Genomic DNA, 20,353 nt, shown 5'->3' with positions numbered 1-20,353 from the left:
AGGTGGAGATAAGGAGGTACACCTGCATGAACATGAGATAACTGTGTGCTATCAATACTGTAAGCTACTTGGGCCCCGATCCTGTGTCCGCAGACCCCTGGCCCTACCCAGAATCCCCAGAAGTCAAGGGGGCTCTGCATGGGTCCACCCACATGGAGCCTACAGCTGCTAGAGTGACTACATAACTTGTGTATGTGCACACTACACACCTTGTGTTGACGGTGCTTGTCCTCAGGAGGTGCGTGTGACTCGATGCAGGGGTCAGCGAGGGGCATTGTGGGACAGCTCCTGGAGGCCAGTAACAGCCGACATAAGCAAGGAAGTGTCTACACTGACACCGCGTTGACCTAACTACATCAACCTTGACTCTACGCTGCTCAGGGAAGTGGTGTCATGAAGTTGGCAGAGTGGGGAAGTTTCATCAGCGGGAGTGAAATTCAAGTGTAAACACGTCCACAGCTAGGTTGATGTAAACTGCCCTGCTATTGACTTAACTGTGTAGTGTAGACCAGGTAAAAGATTGGAAGCTACCAAAACAGTGGGTACTTTGGGGCAGGGGCTATCTTTGTCCCTCTTGGTGTTATACAGTGCCTAGGGCAGGAGGGTCCTGACCCCTGGCTGGGGCCACTAGGTACTACCACGTGACAAATAAATAATCATAACAGAAGAGAGTGAATGAATTAAACGGAAGAGAAGATGAAGAAGTAGTTCAAAGAGACGCAGAGTAGCAGATGGGAAACAATAAAGCCTTTGTAATTACTTTGAGGGGAGAGCGAAAGAAAAGACAGGAGCTGTGTGAGTGCCTGCATGGATGCTAGAAGTGTATAACAAGAAAGCAAAGAGTGTCCTCTTGAAATCGAGAGGCAGAGTGTGTCTTGTTGAAGCATGACGCCCTCTCTGATCCCCAGCCTGTGGGCCAATGCACCATCCAGTGAAATTCGGGCAGCTGTATTTACTGTTGCTATTTGTTGTTGCCCTGGCAGCTCCTGGGGATGTGAATTTTCTGTGTCACTGACTGAGAGGATTCCAAGCAGGGTTTTTGATAAGTTGTTTTTTTGTAAAACAGAGAGAGAGAGAGTGAGAGAGAGAGAGAGAGAGGCTACAGGCTATAAGCACGGTTGGCAGGGGCTCTTAACTGCTCAGCTGCCAATGCCGTTTGGATGGAGTGTGAGGTTAAACTAGCTGAGAGAGTTTTTCTCCTTGTTAGGGTTTAATCTGCTGGGATAGAGGGCACTGCCCTTTATTATTCCTGCCTTAGATGGTAAATATAATAATGAATGATAATACTATTATAATCCTTGCCTTCCCTTACGGAAAACCCCTATAGAGAATGATCACCTCTCTATAGTATTTTTAACTCAACTTTTAGGATTCTGTAGGAGGGATATAAGTTCTGTAAAATTGCATAGGGTTTTAGAGGAATCTTTATAGGGTTCTCTTGGTTTCATCCCCTTTAAATGGTATAGGGGTTTTAGAATAATTTCTGTAGACCCCGACTTAGTTTCTTTAGAGCCTTCTCATTGAAATTTTGGAAGGGCTTTGCCACAAGGGCTGCAAAAATTCGACTTCCCGGGGGCAGGTGATTGTGCTTTGCTGAGCGAGTGAATGCTCCTTTGGGTTTTTTCATTCCCATCCTCTCCCTAGTAAAGGGGGGTGAGTAATTTTGAGCCAGGGCTCGTAAGTGCTCATGGTAGTCCTGCAAGGCTGTTGCACCCTTATAGAGATGTCAGCCAATTACTTAACCCCAAGTATTAGGAAATTAAACCCCAACCATCCTTCTCTGACAGGAAATAATAACTCTCTTCCTGGCCAGTTCACTCCATTGACTCTCTTCAGCTCATCACTCCCTGTTAACTCACCTCCATCCCCACAGGCCACCTTTCCCCCAACTCTGCTGAGGGGCCTCTCTCGTAACCACTCTGTGCCTCAGTTTCCTCATTAGTGAAAGGAAAAGCCTAGCAGCTACCTCCTGTGAAAGTGATGGAAGAAGGAAATGAAGTCCAAACTGAAATGCTCTGGACTCTGGTGGTGTTGATCGGAAGGCCGAGAGCCAGGTAAGAGCCCACCTGGCATATGCCCACAGCCATGGCTGTGGGTGGAAGTAGATTTCATACCCTCCAGGGCCTGCGGCTCCCGCCACTTGAAAGCCCAAAGTAAAGCACGGGGGGTTTAATCTCACCATAAATAAATGCAAAATCTGAGCATAATCCTCTGCTCCTTTGTTTTCAGTCAAGCAGAGAGTAAGGGTGTCTGTCCCCTCCCGCACTGCACATCTATCAGCATGCAGGGAAATCATCATAATAATTCTTTCTTCTTTGGTTTATGCTTTGGGTAATTAGTGTATCATGAAGAGATAGCATTTGTGGGCGGGGGGTGGGGGGGAGAAGCTGTTTATACAGTGAGATCACTGGCAAAGCATCTTCGAACTGTCTTCCCCTTCCCAGGCAGCACCTCGGAGTTAACCCTTTCCTTGCCATGCCAGGGAGAGCAGGAGACTTTTCCTGCTCAGTTGGGACCTGGTTTTAACCTCACCTTGCTGGGGAAGGAGAGACTGTGACTCCAGGCTGCGTCTTGGAGCAAAGGACACCCCTTTGCACAAATGTGGGGCTGTCCCGTTCTTATATCTGAAAGAGCTTCCCGGGTACAATGCTGGGTTGCTCTATGTTGTCCTCATTTTACAGAGGGAGAAACAGGCACAGAAAGGGATGAGACGTGACTTTGCCCAAGGTCACAGAGCAAGCCAGTAACAGAACCGAGGCCCAATGCAATCTTATGCTCAGAGAGACCCTCTGTCTTAACCCCTTCTTTCCCAAACTACAGAAGGAGCCCCTAGTAACCTTCACCCTCCCATGCATACGCTTGGCAGAACGTAACCCTTTCCTCCCTGGGGCAGGAGAGATTGTGGGAGCCAGCTGGTTTGGCACATGACTGACATTGCTAATTAGCAAAACGAAGCCAGCTGGATTCGACTCAGACCCCAGAAGCGCTTGAGATCCGATTCCCTTCCCTTCAGGCTCCACTGGTGGGCGTTTTGGTTTACGCGGTGTCTTTTTTTAGCCCTCTCTGAGACTCTGTGTCTTGTTCCCTGGATGCCATTCAAATAGCTGCTCATCCGCTTCCTGTTCGATTGTCAGAAAGTTTGAGGCAGTTGTCATCACCTGTTTGCATTTCCCCGGCTCTGGGATTTCCCCAGGTAAAAGAGGAAACTCCCTCTACTGTGACACATTCCAGCTAAGCATTCAGCTGCGGGAAGAGGCATCAACCACCCAAGGCAGCCCAGGGACCAGGAAGCTGCCACTAAAGGATGAAGGGACTTGCAGCCAGCGCACCAATAACTTTCCTCAAAGGTGTGGTCAGGAGTTTTTTTGACCGGTCCACTCAGCTCAGGGAGTCAGTGGCTGTTTAAAAAGAACCATGTCGAGGGGGCCCCATGAGACAGATGAATGCCAGGAGTGTGTGTCCACAGTCGGGACAGGCTGTGCATGGAGTTCGTCTCTCCGGAGATCTGGGTTTCTTCTTTCTCAACGTTTTTGACTCATTTCCTCGACTTGCAGTCAGATATTTATTTAACCTTGCAACTGAACTGCATCAGGAACGCCAAGTTTGGGGGCTGCAAGCACTCTCGCTGATGCTGTGTTTACATACGCAGGCACACACATGGTTCTACATCCCTTGCATGCATGCAAACCCAGTACATCCGCATGCACCAATGCACATGCATGTACCGTGCATCAAACTCAGTCCCCAGGCAGCGATACAATATGCAGTTACACGCATACAGGCAAGCACATGCATGAACCCATATACATAGCCCACAGTACAGGTACAGGTATACATATAATATACACCCACAACACTAATTTCATATGATGATAATAATACCGTCCTGCATTTCCATTGTCTCTTTTGCCTTGACAGACCCCAAAGCCCGTCTCAAAGTGATAGAACTGCACAAAGGCTCCACTTCTTCCACTAGTGAAATGCAATCCAATCTGGGGTGGAGCCCAGCAGCTATGTAAGAGCACACAGCACCAACACCCACCAATTCAGACCAGGAAGTGGAGAAGGATCCTGTTTGGCCAGCAGATGAGGACTAACACCGCTACTCTTACAAAAAGTACCATAGGGTCTTTAATGACCAAAAGTTGTCAGTAGGTTGTATCCAAGAGACAGCACATGCCACAGCAGAGCGCCTCCTACTGCAGTGATGGAGTCATTAATGACTTGGAAGAAAGAGCATGCCCAGCTCAGTCGCCCATGTTGCCCCCTAGCAGCATCCTGGAGTATTAGGGTCAGCACTGACCCACAGAGAAGAGCACCGCCTATGAGCCCCAATGGCTCCCTATCTACCTATACTATATAGCCCCCATCACTGTTGTACCTGAGCAGTGAGCACCTCACAATCTTTAATGTATTTATCCTCACTACTTCTCCCACCCTGTGAGATAGGGCAGGGCTATTATCCCCATTGTACATATGGGGAAACTGAGACACAGACAGGCTAAGTGACTTGCCCAAGGTCACAGAGGGGCAGAACAGGGAACTGGAGCCAGATCTTCCAAGCCATCGGCTAGTGCCCTGACCACTGGGCTATCCTTCCTCTCCCTGTAACACCGCACTCCCCAACATCATGCTGGGGTATTAGGGTCAGCCCTGACTCAGAGGGAAGAGCACGCCCGGCTTAATCACTCGCCCTGCTTCCTGAAGCAACATGGGCTGCCTTTGATCTGAAACAGCTTTAACCTGCACGAATGGAGAACAAACAGCTGAAACCTCCTGAGTGGGGGCCACAGGCACATTTCACACCCTGCCTGACGAGCCAGAGAAATCTCATCCTTGCTAGAGCCGGAGACACACAAAGCCAGTTGACGACAGATTTCCAGTGAGAGGGGAGAGACAAGGAATGATGGTACTAGAAGCTGAACAAGGGTCCAGAGAGGGGGCAGAATGGGGGCCCACATCAGTGAAGATGAGGGCTACCTGCTGAATCCAACCTCCCACCTTCCCACTTCCAGTGTCTCCTTTAAGATGGCATTGTATGGTCATATACAGAGCTGGGCAAACTACCCACAGCTATGCGCTGGGATTTTTAAATGTGTTCACATTGGCCATGCTCAGACCACGAGTACCCATAGGAGGACATTTCCGGGCACAGTTGTTCACAACCAGCCAATACCAAAGTCGCACGAGTGGGTATTCATACAGGAAGTGACTGGAGATCCCTCCAGCGAGGGAAGAGAAACAAAATCCGGTGTTTTATCTGACTAGTTGCCACCGAGCAGTGCAGCTAGAAGAGCAAAAGGCATGTGGGAGAAGTTTACAAAGGATGCTCCCATATAAGCTTGCTCAAGAAAAGTCTCTCACAAAATATCACACGTGCAAAAACCCATGTGTTGACTCATTCTGAATAGCAAAGACGGGCCCAATCCACAGCCCAGTTCAATCAAAGGGAAGACGCCCACGGATGTCGGTGGGCTTTGGATCCAGCTGTAATGTGCTGGGGAAGCAGCTATCAGCCTTTGAAGTAGGCGGCTGAAATTAGTGAAATTCGATCCAGGTGTTAAAGATCCTGAAAGGGGGAAGGAAATCCCTTTGGTCCTAGAGTAACAACAGCACTTTTATTTTCACTTATTTCTGTATGAAGCTGATGGAAATATTTTATTATTAATTTAAAAAAAAGCCGCTTGAAGTCAGAAGTGGTCCCATTGCAACCTGCTCCTATAGAGCAGCCTATGTGCCCCACGCCTGCTGTGTGTAACCTCCCCCTCCTCGCACACACCCACCCACCCTCCCCCACCATGTGCTGCTGGGGATTAACCCCCGTGTGCCTCTGGGAAGTTTAATTATCCAGTTCAACAGCAGAAATGACAAGCAGAGAGACTGCATGTGCCATGGTAAACTAGAGATTGCCACGGTGTCCCTCGGGCCAAGATTTTAGAGCGCGTATGGGAGGGGAGGAGAAAAGTGGCATTAGTCCTGGAATTTGAAAGCCCTCCTACTTCCCAGTGCTTTAAGATACAAACAGTATTCGTGATTAATATTGTTATGATCGATCTATCTACCTTAGTACTGTGGTGATAGGAACCAAATAAGTACCTGGAGAGATTAATCGATGGATTAGGATATATGGTGATATCTATCTATTTAGGTTCTTACACCATGCCCATCACAAGAGCATCTGAGTGTTTAACAGCCCAGGGCGTTAAACTCCCCTCCCTTCTTGAGCCCAGCATCTCTTCCCCGGAGAGCCGGTGGTTGCCAGAAGGCAGGTCCTGTGCCATGTTGCGGATCCCTTAGCATTACCGGGACCTTCCCGGAACTCTGCCTTCTGGAGCTCAGCGTTGCTGGGAATGAGCTCACATGACTGTTGGTTTGGGGTGCCTGCCAGGGATGGTGGGGATCCAGTAAGTGGACACTGCTGCCGTCTGTTAACCCCTTCTTTGCAACAGGTATCTCAGAAAGTTATTGTAGGAGACGAGCTACACATGACTGAAGGAGGAATTAGGTCCCACTGCAGCGGCTTCCAAAAAGCAGAGGGACTCCATTCCAAAGAGCCGCCCCACCCTGTTTGTCCTCTCCCAGGACTAGTGTCTCTACTTCCTGGACTCATACTGGGGCTGGATACAGAGACATGGCTTCCCTGGGCTTTTGTATTGGGGGTAGGCAAGAAGGAAGGGAAATCGGTTTCCAGCCAACCTGGTGCAGCAAAAGCCAAGTCTGAGGCTCTGCAAATCTCCAGCCCATACCTCAGGGGTTAAGTGAGCCAAGAGAGCTGTGTGCTAAGGTCAACAAAAGCTGCACCTGCCCACAGGCTCCTGTGTGCGGCAGCACAATCGATGGCTTGTTCCTTTCATAAGTGCCGTTGGAGCGCGATGCCCAGGCCCCGAGCCAGCCTGCTGATCATATAAAATATTATTTGTGTTTAAAAATTCCAGTAATTGACTATGCACCGGTTTTTTCCAAGCCCTCTGCCAAGGGCAGTAAAATCAAAATCCGTCCCAGGTTATTTTCATCATGCAAATTCCCATTTCTGTAAACAGGAGTAAGCAGCAGGGCCTGCTGCTTCCAGCAGCTCTGAGCCTCTCGGCTGGGCCTGCTTCCAGCATGTGGTGGGGTGCTCAACAGAGCTCTCCAAGAGGCGAGGAGGGGGAAGCAGAGAGTCATACACTGCAAGGTGCAGCAGATTGAAAGAGCCTCCAGGTTTGAGCTACACTGACCTGCTTGCCTGAGGGTGGGAGCTTACTTTGTGGTTTACTTTACAGGGCCCAAATGTCATGTCAGAAGTGGAGTGAGGCGAAACAGCCCCCAGATCCACAGATTCCCACGCTGCTCCCCCATCCCCCAGACACTCCCTCCCTCCCAGCCCACTCCTGCCTCCTTGATATCTTCCTCTCATTTCTGCTGTGATTCTAATCTTCCTCCCAAGTCCTATAGCTCAGCCCAAGTGGCAGCTGGATGGAAGCAATTGGCTATGCACCCATCGGCCCCCGTTACGCTGCCACTGACTTACTACTGCATCTGGCGCTGCTCTGACTGTGGATCTTGGGATGCCAGTGATCCTGCCGTAAGCCCCTTCTGACCTTATGGCCTATGAGCCTCACTAGGAGTCTCACCCTACCACACCCTATTTCTGTTTATTTACAGTCCTTGCATCTTAAACATCAAACTATCCTGCAGAAAGGGAGTGCCTTTTAGACATGAACCCAGGGTTATCCAATGGAATTCCACCTGCAGGTGAGATGGAAATGTAAGGTTTGGGGAACTATGAATCATTTAAAGCTAGCTTTTTCTGCGTTGCATTGGAAAGTTCAGCATGCAAGCCATGCACGTGTGTGCAATTGCACAAATGCTTGTTTGCACATTTACCGGCTGATGTTAAAGACCAAGGAATTTATTGTGCATAGGAGTCTTTTTTTTTAGTCACGGTGAATTTCCTTTACCCCTTCTCATCTCCTAAACCCCAGCCCTGGCTATTCAGGAATTACTTTGGCAGCAAGGTGGTTTCAAGGTGGAAAATTTCAATCGGGATCTAGGATTCTGTACAACCCAGAGGTTCTGGTTTTGGAGAAAGGGATAACTTGGATCCAGGTTTGGAGTATGAATGGCCCTAAAGTTCATTTGTGGTTATACCCCACCTCTAATACCAAGTATAATCACAAGTGATGTGAGAACCTCAGACATTCATAGGCTCTGCTCAGATAAGTACTAAAGGCTCAGATGTTGGTTGGAATCTTTCTTCAGCTCTTAAGTTTGAAAAACTGGGCTGGAGATCTCATGAGGTGGACTGGTTTGGTGCTGAGCTGTCTGGGACCTCCTGGCAGGGGTGAAGATCCAACCAGTTTCTCTTCTGTATTTTGGCACATTTGCTTCTGACTCCAGCCATAATCAGTAGCAGGAGGGAAGTGGGAACTAAAATGCATCAGAACTTTCCAATCGGTTTGGATTGACTTGGGTGCCAGGGCTGGCTGAAGGTTCAGGAGAGAGCTGGGGGCATTTTTAAATGCTTTCGAAAGAAGTTTGGCCAGCCCTAGTTAAGTATTCTTCAGAACCTCTCTGTCATTATTAGACATGGGCATAAAACAGAACACCAGACCTGAATCCCCTTCAGTTTTGGGAAAGTCTGGATGCTCATCCTAATCCAAATTTTGCAGCTCAGTCCTAATAGGTTGAGCTGGAATAGTGCATCCAACACCCCTGAGCTTTAGGGAAGTTTAGAATTGGATTTGAAATGGGATCTCACTCTGAGGCCTTCTCTATTAATTACTACCTGATTGTATTGATGAAAACTTGTGGAATTACATGGATTTTTGTGCTACTTTTTTGTATGTTTACCCTGTGGAACTCACTGCCAAAAGATATATTTGAGGCAAGATCTTAGCAGGTGCAATAAAAGCATTAGAAGACATTTATATGGATAATTAGAATCTCTGAGGTTACCTGAGAAAGGATAACAAGCTATAAGGAATATAAATCCTCAGGCTTCAGAGCAGATGCCAACCACTGACTGCCTGAGGTTATGGAGAAGCTTCCCCTCTGGGCAGGTTACCACATAATTGTCTCTGGCACCTTCCTCAGATACATCTGATAACAGCCAATGTTGGAGATGGGATACTGAATTATATGGACCACTGAGCTGGACTCATATGGGAATTCCTATGTCCTACAAGGTTTTGCACAAATTGACAGAGATGATATTTAATCCTTTTATAGATGACGAGATGGGAACTTTGCTGAGAATTAACTTTGGTATTGGAAACAAGGCAATTAAGGAAAAACGACCCCATGGAGTAGTGATGTGTTTTTGATTGTAGTATATCGTATAGAAAGTAATGCACATATATTGAAAATATATTAAACAGCATAATAGCTCACATTTAGCCTGCCTTTCATCCTGATGTGCTTTACAAACTTCACATTTATACATAAATCGCTTTACCCACCACTGAAATGTGACCACCACTGAAGGAGAGGTCAGCAGCTTTTTAACAGAGCATAGCAACAATGCATAACACCATGTCTGGAAAATGGCAGCCTTTATCGAACTGAGCCCTTTGGAAGATGCATGTTCAGCAGAGCCAACAACAGGTCCCTGAAGTAATTTGACATTTTGGGGGAAATAATCTAACCTTTGAATAAAAACTAATAGTAGGGAAAACATCTTAATGATTTTTCTTCACTTTTTTTTGGGTGCGTAATGATACCTGCACAATCAGAATCTTTGCAAGCCAGTGTGGTTCCACCTTAACTATGGTGTAATTAATGTATATGTATATAATTTTTACTGGAAATCCCAATACTGTAACAGATTTCCTTAAAAAAAATCTCGACCTCTATGAGGTTTTAAGGGAATAAAACTAATAATTCTTTCCATCTATTGGATGAGATGTAAAACTAAGGTCCAGACCACTTGTGGTTATTAAAATTCCTTGACATTTTTAGCAAGGGTCTTGAGTTAGATTCCAGTTATTTGGGTAATTCCATTCTGCCTCCGTATCAGCCCACTGGGATTTCTAATGGATGCTAGTATTCTTTTTCACTTCCTCATACTAAAATGTTATATGGTGCTGTTAAACACCTTCCACCCCAGAGGTGGCTGCACTCCAGTGGCTGGTGAAGTGACTGGATAATTGATGCAAGTAGCAAAATTTGTAAAAGGCAGGAACCATCTAAGTGAAAACGCAGCCTGATTCTCCTCTCAGTTACAAATCAGAAGTAGCTCCATTGAAGTCAGTAGTTGCATCAGTGTGAAACAGGTGTAAGTGAGATCAGAATCTGGCCCGATATCATTATGAGAACAGAAACACCAGCTCCAAAGACGACCGAACTATGAAAAAGTCATGCTCCTGTTCTGGAATTGAGCTTTGCAGCTTGGACCCATGTCTTTGGTCACTATCATGCTCACTACTTCGCGACACAGTCTATAGCTCTGTCAATAATTGTTCTTATTTCTATACTGTGGGACCCAGGGTTATGTTTAGAAACCCACCCTTGAGCATCGTAAACCTGGATTTACAGTTGCTGGACCCAAGCCTCTCAGCCATGCTAAAGCATCCATACTGCACTACACAGACTCGAGTCTATGGCTTGACCTGTGCCCACACTGCAAAACAACTGGTCTCGGACCCGAGTCACACTGGGACTCGGGCTCTGACACCCCCGTGGCCAAGACCTAGGACCTGGATCCTCACTGCTTGCTGACCCAAATCAGACTGATTTGTGTGTGGACAGAAGAGGGACCCAGTCCCAAACCTGAATCATAGCCCGGGCTTAGTGTGCAGTGTAGACATACCCCAATCGGCCCGGCTTAGGCATAGCAGAGGGCTTTATACAAACAAGGCTATGAGAGGGAGCGAGTAGGCATCTTGGGTTTGAAATATAGACCGTACACACAACACATGTCAAGTAAGACACTTGTAACACAGTGAGCAAACATAACAAATGATGCAACAGCAGATCGGAAGGAAGTGGCACACGTCTGTGTGCACTGCGTGAATATGGAGTGAAGCTTTCAAAGTGAATGATTAAAGCACGGCTCAGATCCCGTCAAATGGAACTGTGCTAATCTAATCACAATCCATCTGGTAGTGCCATATCTGTCCCAACACCTCCACCACTTCATTTTCAATCAGCCTGAAATAGTACGTAATTATTAACGTCTACCAGCCTGTCAGCTGGAGCTGAGGATTCCGTTATCTCTCAAGATCGACTAAACCCAGGCACTGATATCAGTGAGGTTTAGTGCCAGACTTAGATCACAATAAGCCGTTCACCCTCAGTTCTCTACAGAATGAAGAGACCAACTTCCTTTTATTGCCACCACACATGGCCAAATTTGAGTGGGGGGCAAAGGAAAAGAGTCCTGCACAGACCCCGAACCCTGCATCTGTCTGGAATTAAGCATCTGGCTTACGATAATAAGCAATGCTTATAGGGCACTTTCCATCGATAGATCTCAAAGCACTTTACAAAGATGGGTGAATGTCACATTCACCATTTCCCAAATAAGGAAGTTGAGACACAAAAATTTGCCCACGGTCACACAGAGAATGGTGGCAGAGCTGGGAACGGAATGCAGCTCTCCAGCGTCCCAGTCTAGTGTCTCGGCCACTAGATCATGCTGCCTTCCTGTCCAAGTGTGACCACTTGGCATAAATCAGCTGAAGCAAACACCCACCTAAAGCTGAACAGTGGGTAAATGAGATGGATCCAACCCAAAACCATGACTCCAATGTTAGGAGCAATTAGATCTGATAAGAAAATTTCGTTCTGAGCCAAAATTCATAACCAGCATCTCTGTGTAAAACAGGCTGGACCAAAACTTTGGCTAGCCTCTAAACTTTGGGATTGTTTGGCTCTAGTTGGGAACTTGGCACCTCTACGTCAGCTCTGCCTAATCAGAACCACACACCTGTCCCAAACCAGTGCTGTGTAAAACGGTGCTGCTTTCAGTTCTGGTTTTACACACCACATGTTTCACTTTAAGATTTGGGTTTGTTCAAGTTTATATCCTGGGGAAGGCAAAACTCAAATTGAAATTGGCGACTTTCATCAATTATTGTTATTATTACTTGTATTGCATTAGCCCTTCCAGGGCCCAATCATTGACCTGGGACCCCCTGTTCTAGGTGCTGTACAAACAAATCATGTTCTGGGGTTCTCTATCCCCAGAAAGCCAGCCACATGCCATCATGAAATCACAAAACTAGAAACTGTCCAGTTGCCACGGAAGTCAATGGAAAGATTCCCTTCAAGTTCAGTGTGATCTGGATCGTGCCCTTTGTGTCTAACTGGAGAGAGCAGAGTGTTTCATTGGGAGTTGTGATAAAAATTTCACAAGGCCTGGAAAAATTTCAGCCAAAGCTTCACTGGTTTTGTTTGCAAACACAAAGCCAGAATTAGCTGAGTTCTCCATCATTTGGGCTTTGTTGCAGAGAAGTGCCTGAAGACAAATAACAACATACCTGGAAACTTTGGGGAAGTTTAGATCCAGACTCCTCAGGGTCAGAACTTTGCAGTTTGGGCTCATCCCTAGAGTCAATCCAGAATGACCAGCCAAACTAAACAATGAGAACCAAACGTCTAGCACACTGTTGCCAACTCTTGCAATTTTATGGAGAGCCTTCTGATATTTGGAGTTTGTCTTAACATCCCAGAAACCATAGGATCACGTGAGAATCTCAGCTTTCATTTTTTTAAAAAAAGTTAGTTTCTAGCCTTGTGGTTACGGAGAAAAGCTGGAAAATGTGAAATGTTAAAAGCTCAAAAAGCTGGAAGGTAAATGAAATCCCAAATTTATTATTTTTAAAATCTTGTGATTTTTAAGCCAGTCTCATAATTTTGGGGAGCTTGAGTCATGGTTTCGGAAAGCTTGGACTTGGTAATATTGCACCTGACCCAAAGGAACCATCCAAACTAAGCAATCAGACCCAAACATATCACTCAAACTCAGCACCAAAACCAAGCATCTGACCCAAACCAAGTCATCCAGACTGGACCTCTGACTTACATTAAAATCTGAGCTTTTGATCCATCTGAATCTCTGCCCCAAACTGAGCTGAACACAGTGTGACAAGAAGAACATGGTAATAGGATGTCAGTGTTAGGAAAAAGAACAGGAGGACTTGTAGCACCTTAGAGACTAACAAATTTATTTGAGCATAAGCTTTCGTGAGCTACAGCTGTAGCTCACGAAAGCTTATGCTCAAATAAATTTGTTAGTCTCTTAAGGGGCCACAAGTTCTCCTTCTCTTTTTTGCGGATACAGACTAACAGGCTGCTACTCTGAAACCAATGTTAGGAAACAGACTTTAGAAAGCAGAGCAATGATCAGACAATAAATATCTTGTGAGTGAGCTGCCTTTGGATGTTTACAGAATAAGTTACCAAATAACCAGAGTCTTGGGGATAACTTGTGAACCCTTGAAACAAATATTCATTTTTTTTTATCAGTGCTATCGATTCTTTGCTGGCGCCCACTGCTTAGATGGATTTGGGGGTTGAAAGACACTCCGTTGCAGTTCACAGTTTGTTCACAGACAAATCCTGCTGTTTTGTTTGTTTGACCGCCTTTCTTCTTGGAGAACGCCACACAGGTGAAGGAGACAGCCACTTTCACACCACTTGGGGCATTTAAAGCAGGGCAATTAGAGGAAGATGTGTTGGAGAGAAGAGTTGTGGTGAGAATTGCTTCCTTCCACTGCTTCACCATTCAGCTCTAAGGCTGTGATTTCTCTAGAACACAACTGTAGCTCCATTGCTAATTTACATCGGTTGAGGATCTGGCCTAGGAATTTAGAGAACAGACAGGCAAGTTATGACAAATGGAGCTGGGTGAAATACTCAACCAAATCTCCAAGCCATCCCAAATGCACCAGGCATCACTAAAGATTTGATATTGTGATTAGCTTCGACAAAAGGGCTTCTGAGGTCTCCAAAACCTTTTGAGCACAGATGGGCTTGAGGGACCACATCTACATCTGGTTTCAGCCTCCTCCAGCATTGGATTCACTGTCACTGGTTCAGAGGTAGACATTCGGGTTCAGGCTGGTGCCCAGGCTCCAGCCTGAGCCCAAATGTCTACACTGCTATTTTTAGCCCTGCAGTGCGAGCTCCGTGAGCCAAAGTCAGCTTGACCCAGGTTCTGAGGCACCCTGTTTTGTTTTGTTTTTTTGTTTTTGTTGTGTAGACTTACCTTAGATTGTAAACTCATTGGGGCAGGGACCGTCTCTTTGTTCGGTGTTTGTACAGCCCTTAACACACTGGGTCCTGGTCCATGACTTAAGTTCTTAGGTGCTACCACAATACACGTAATAAATAATATTCACACTAACCCATCTAAGGAAACTCACTGGGTTCCTCAGGCTCTAACTCCAGTGCTAATCTCAGAAGAAATACACTTTCCCTCTTGCATATTAGCATGATGATACCTGCAGGGGCTTCCCCATGAAATTGGTAGAAGGCCTTGTGCACACAGTGGACACACAGCTCATGAACTTCCCTGCAAAAGGGTCAGTCGCATGTGCTCCTGCTAGGCCCAAAGAGGCTACATTTGGGCTCACGTGATGTGTGACTGCTGTGTTGCCAACTCTTATGATCTTACTGCGAGTCTCACTGCAAGTCTTTGGTTAGTTTCTTAAAGCCCCACCTCCTGGAGTCCTGTGATTAGGTGAACATTTCAGCTTGCATTTGAAAGTAAACGTTAGTTTCTAGCCCCCATGTTTGCAGAGAAAATCTTGATGGCACAACCCAAATGCAGCCTAAAGCCCGTCATCAGGAATGAACCAAGGTGTGTGACAGGCCCAACCAGCTGTGCTGATGCCCTTTGTGAACGGGCTCTTGGCATCATTATGGTTTCCAAACTAGGAGAGAGAGTGCCCCCCTTCTCTTTGTTGTTAGCACAACTCCTTCTGGTGTGAAGTGCTTCCCTGATACATAGGAGCCTATCACCCTCTTCTTCCACCAAAGTCAGCCCCTCCGGGATGTGAATGCACCTTCCCCACATGATCTTAACTGGTCTCACAGCCATCCTGGCCACCTCCCACAGGGCTCAGCCCCTCCATTGTATCAAAGGAACTTTGGGGTTAGCATTAGCAGATGAAGGCTAGACGCGGTATCTCAAACTCAAATTACCATGAGGGCCACATGAGGACTAGTGCATTGGCCCAAGGGCCACATCACTGACACCCCCCACCCACCACGCTACCCCTGCCCCGCCTCTTCCCACCCCTTCCCCGTCCCTATTCCAACCACCTTCCCCAAATCCCCACCCCTGCCCCGCCTCTTCTCTGCCTCCTCCCCTGAGCATGTGGCTCCCTGCTCCTCCCTCTCCCTCCTGGAAAGCGCTAAGCGCCGCCAAACAGCTGTTTGGCAGCGGGAAGCACCTGGAGGTACGCAGAGGAGCAGGGACACGGCGTCCTGGGGGAAAGGGGGGAGGCAGGGGAGGGGAGCTTGGCAGCCACAGGAAATAACTCGGGGGAGGAGGGAGGGGCTGGGGGAGCTTGGCGGGCTGCAGCAAATAGCTCCATGGGCCGCATGCGGGCTGCAGGCTGCTTTTTGAGACCCCTGTGCTAGACCCAGGGTGCTGGAATCATGTTTTATTACCACTCCTTTATGTTTCCATAACATCTTATAGATTAATAGGTTCTAATGCCAGAAGGGATCACTGTGATCATCTAGTCTGACCTCCTGTGTAACACGGGCCAGAGAACTTCCCTGAAATAATTCCTGTTTGAACTAGAGCTTATTTTTCAGGAAAACATCCAGTCTGGATGTCAAAATCGCCACTGATGGGGAAGCCACCACAACCCCTGGCAAGTTGTTTCAGTAATTAGTTTTGCATCCCGAAAGATCGTAAAGTACCTCAGAAGCTACACAAAGAGGAATAAGCATCATTGCCCCATACAATCACCTCTGGGGTAAAATGCATCCAGCTCTTTAACATTGCATGACAGTTTAGAACCTGGGATTAAGAAGAATCTTAAACTGCACAGGGGAGTCTGAGAGCAGGCAGAATGTAATTTGGCCAAGGCATTGGTGTCACCAGCCTTTGGGCTGGTCTGCATTTAAAATTTAGCTGGTATAACTATCGTGTTCAGGGATGTGAAAAATCCATGTCCCGAGCACCGTAGCCATGCTAAACTAACCCCCAGCTAGGTCAACAGAAGAATGCTTCCATTGGCTGGGCTACTGTCACTTAAGGAGGTGGCATGCCTACAACAATGAACAAAAAACCCCTTCCATTGTAGCTTGTGTCTACACTACAGGGTTATAGTGGAATAGCTATGGCACCTAAGCTCTTTCCCATGGCCCCCTCAGCTTATCTGAGACAGAGCCGCTCAGCTCCTCTGCACCCTGCAACGTTGGCTCAGTGGGGAAATCAGCACCCACTGAATCATCAACCCCAGCTCCTGTACCACCCTGAGTTCTCTTTGGTGGCTTACTGTCCAAATACCTACCTTGCTTATCGTGTGAGGTCACCTCCCGTCGTGGCATGGCCATTGCTTGGGAGCACAGGTGAGGCTGTTCAAGTTAGAGGGGCTGGAGTTACAGTAAAGATGAGACATTTGGTCTAGCTTGGGCAGTGTGATTATAGGTAGAACGACGTGGTTCTGCCTATCATTTGGTGCCATTTTTAGGGACAGAAACATGTCACAGCATTGGCAGTCCGCCCCCCCCCCCCCACCTTGACCTCTAGTTCTCCCTGGCCCCAGCTATGTTATTTCCCCTTGTCCCTCTCATTCCATCAGTTTAGCACACTCTAGGGGGCCGGGACGCCAAAGTTTTGCAAAGTGCCACGGACATCTATGGTGTGATATAAGCAACAAATAACCCTTGTGAGTGATTCTCATCTCTTTACAGCACTCCACACCTTACAGTCACGCTTCGCTCCCAAGGACAGCCTGTTAACAGTGTTGCAATGCCCCGCACACTCACTACATTCCCAGGGGCAGCCCGTTAATACAACATGGCAATGCCCTACAACTGCACTATGCTAACACAACCCAGCGATAGCCTACACTCCCAAGGACCATCTACTAAGGCAATGCTACCATGCCCTTCAGTATTACTACAGTAATACTTGCTTATAGAATCTCCTGTTGGAGGTACTGTCTACACTGATCAGCACGCTACACACTCTAAGGTGCAGCCTGTTGCTATAACTCTGCAACACCCTGCAATCTCAGCTGGGCTCCTAGGGGACCATCTGCTAATGCGGTACTGCAATGCACAGGGACAGTGTGCTAATGCATCCTTGGAGAGCCACACAACCTCCCCACGTTCCCAAGGCATGTCTGTGAGAGAGCCTTTTGCTTATTCTCATTTTGTATCTCCCCTCTCTTTTAGATTGAAATTACCATCTGGACAGATTATTGCTATGACCACCAGGGGGCATGTGACAGCTTGCATTGCACATGGTAGCACCCTGTAATTTAGTAAGGTCTGAACCACACAACCTTTCTATTTGAGCTTTTTTTTTTCTTCTTTTTTTACTGCCTGGGATCATCCCTGGACACTGTTTTCACTTTGATCTCTCAAAACTTTGGCATCGCTCCTAAAAGCAAAAAAGCCAAAAAAGCCAGGCCTTTGTTCTCCACAGCTGTCGTCATGCTGTAGAGAAATCTCTGCACAGGTATTAAACACTTGCCATTGATCAAACAGCCGGTGGTCCAGCGTTATCTGCGCGAACCTGCCGAAGTCAGGCTATTTACACTATAAATAATTTGGTTCCCGAGGTCTCGCTCAAGTCGCAGCACAGGGTGGGAGGGAACAGTGATGGGATTATGCGGAGGGGACAGCAACGGCAGGCTCCCATCCCATAAAATAACACCGCGCTCCCCGCGTCAGACTGTTAATGCCATACCACAGGCCCCATCAATAGCACCACACTCCAAGTGGCCATACATTAATGAAAGGCAGAGAATCCAGACAGGGCCGGCCTCGGAAGGCAATGAGTCAACCCCCTGCAACAGAGACACGGGACAGCACTTCAGGGCAGGGTTGCTGTCCATTTCGGCTTCAGCCCCGCTCTCTGCCAGGGACCGTCCGCTAATGCTATGCCCTAGTCCCTGATAGTGCCCCCCTGCAGTGATATCCCACACTGCAGCCTCCGAGCATATCGCCTCCACCACCCCACACTCTCCCAGTCATATCCTACTGTGCTGGCCCTGGTGGTATCCCTCCGACCCACAGATAAGCCCAGTGATATCCTATATTGGTGTCTCCGATGGTATTCCCTCCGCTTCACATGCCTAGTGATGGCCTCCAAATGCTACACTCCTGTCCTCTGTGGTATCTTCTCAGGCGAGAAGCGTCTTCAGTGCCTCCCCCCTCCATTTGTTAGACTTCTGAATACCTTATTTTTATTGCATTTGTGGCCCATTTCTGGACCTCGATGCATGATTTGCATGCATGATTTATCTCTGTCATATAAGATGATAAATTTGCACGCTAGGATCTGTAAATCTGTATTTATACCTCCCTGACTGACCGGCGACGCCCCGCCCCTTGTCTACCCGCGAGCGCCCGGCTGACAACGCTCGAGGAGCTTTGAGGTGAAGGAACTCTTGGAAAGGCTGGAAGGTTCCACGAGATTCCCCAAAGGCCCAGAACATTCCGGGAGGCTGATGACAAATGACCCCACAGACGGAATACCTGAAACACGTCACTTCAAATGTTCTCTTTTGTCGCTAACAAAACCAGCCCCCCGAGTCTGGCGCCCCCCCAAACCTGGCACCCCAGGTGGTCGCCTGCCCCTAAATCTGGCCCTGCACACACTTTCTTTCTGCCCTGTGATGTTCCCCTGCACCCCCTGCTCAGTGTATTCTGGGCTGGGGGGAGTTGTTTGGATTGGGGTGGGGGGAAGCTGGTCTCTTCCTCTGAATCATCAGGGGTGTCCATGGCTGGAGATGAGCCAAAGGACAGGGTGGGCCAGTGCTCTGACGTGGCACCAAGGGTTTTTCTCTCTGGCTGGTTCTTGCTCACGTGCTCAGGGTCGAACTGATCGCCATATGTGGGGCTGGGAAGGTGACGTTGAGCGGGTTTTGCCTTCTACAGCCACGTGAGAGTGGGGGTCACTTGCCAGGATTATCTGGGCATCTCTCACTTAATCAGAAAAGGAGTACTTGTGGCACCTTAGAGACTAACACATTTATTTGAGCATAAGCTTTCGTGAGCTACAGCTCACTTGCCTGTATAGTAGGGATAAGGCTGGCGAGCTTTGTTACTCCCAGTTGTCCATCCCTGGATCTGGCATATATAAAACTGTTACAGGTGTCGGATGGTAAATGCAGCCACTCACTCTTTGACGGCCCTCCTGATGTTATGATTGTGGGAAGAAAGCAGTGCCTTCTTACAATCAGTGTGGTCAGCTAAAGAGATGACTCGTGGTACGGTGAAGGTATTAAGCATTTCCAGCTTTTGCGAAGGCTTGAGAGGGGCCCTGTTGATCCTCTCCAGCCAGGTGTCAAGTTTGTCGGATAATGCTGGTTTGGTGAATCCAATCCATGGATCAACCTTGAGTCCCAAATATTTCTGAGACTCGCCTGGAGCAATCATATTCAGTCCATCGCAACTGATTTTCCAGGCTTCACAATTGTTGACAGTGAAAGAGTCATGGGTTGGGCTCAGGAGAAATCCGTGGCATTTACTATCTTGCACCTTGAGTCCAGAAAGTTTGCAGAAAGACTCGAGAATCTGGATGTTTGCATTCACACCTTCCCACGAATTGCTGAGCATGACCAAGTCATCAGCAAAGGCGAGTGCAGTTACTTTTTACGCACCAAACGAGAATCCCTTGCCAGCCGTTTCTAGCGTTGAAATCAGAGGATCAAGCGCTAGGTTAAATAGCAGTGGTGACATTGGGTCTCCTTGCTTAACCCCAACTTCGATGGCAATGAGCGAGGTGAGCTCCTTCCCTACTTCCATACGGGTATGGACCTTCCTATAGGAGTCACTAATGATGTTGATCATGTGCTGGTCCAGGCCCCTTTCCCGCAGCACCAATATGATGTGGTCGTGGGATACTGAATCAAATGCTTTGGCTATATCTATAAATACAACACCCAGGGGCTTTTTTTCTTTTTTGGCTTGTTTTGTGATGAGGTGGAGAACCTTTAAGTTCTCAGAGCAGCCAGGTGCTGCAATGAAACCCCTTTGCCTCGCATTCAGTGGGCATGCTTTAGCCAGCCTGTTTGTCAGTATTCTTGAAAATAGCCGCAGCACGATGGATCCAATGGTAAGAGGCCTCCAATTCCCTAGTTCCTTCAGAGTCTCTGGGTCCACCGTTTTCGGGATCAGTAAGGATCTGCATTCCTTAATACCATCAGGTATGATACCTGTAACCAGCCATGCAATG

This window comes from Lepidochelys olivacea (genome assembly GCF_965140295.1).
Source record: "Lepidochelys olivacea isolate rLepOli2 genome assembly, chromosome: 21".
NCBI classification, from domain to species: Eukaryota; Metazoa; Chordata; order Testudines; family Cheloniidae; genus Lepidochelys; species Lepidochelys olivacea.
This window is presented reverse-complemented; position numbering follows the sequence as displayed.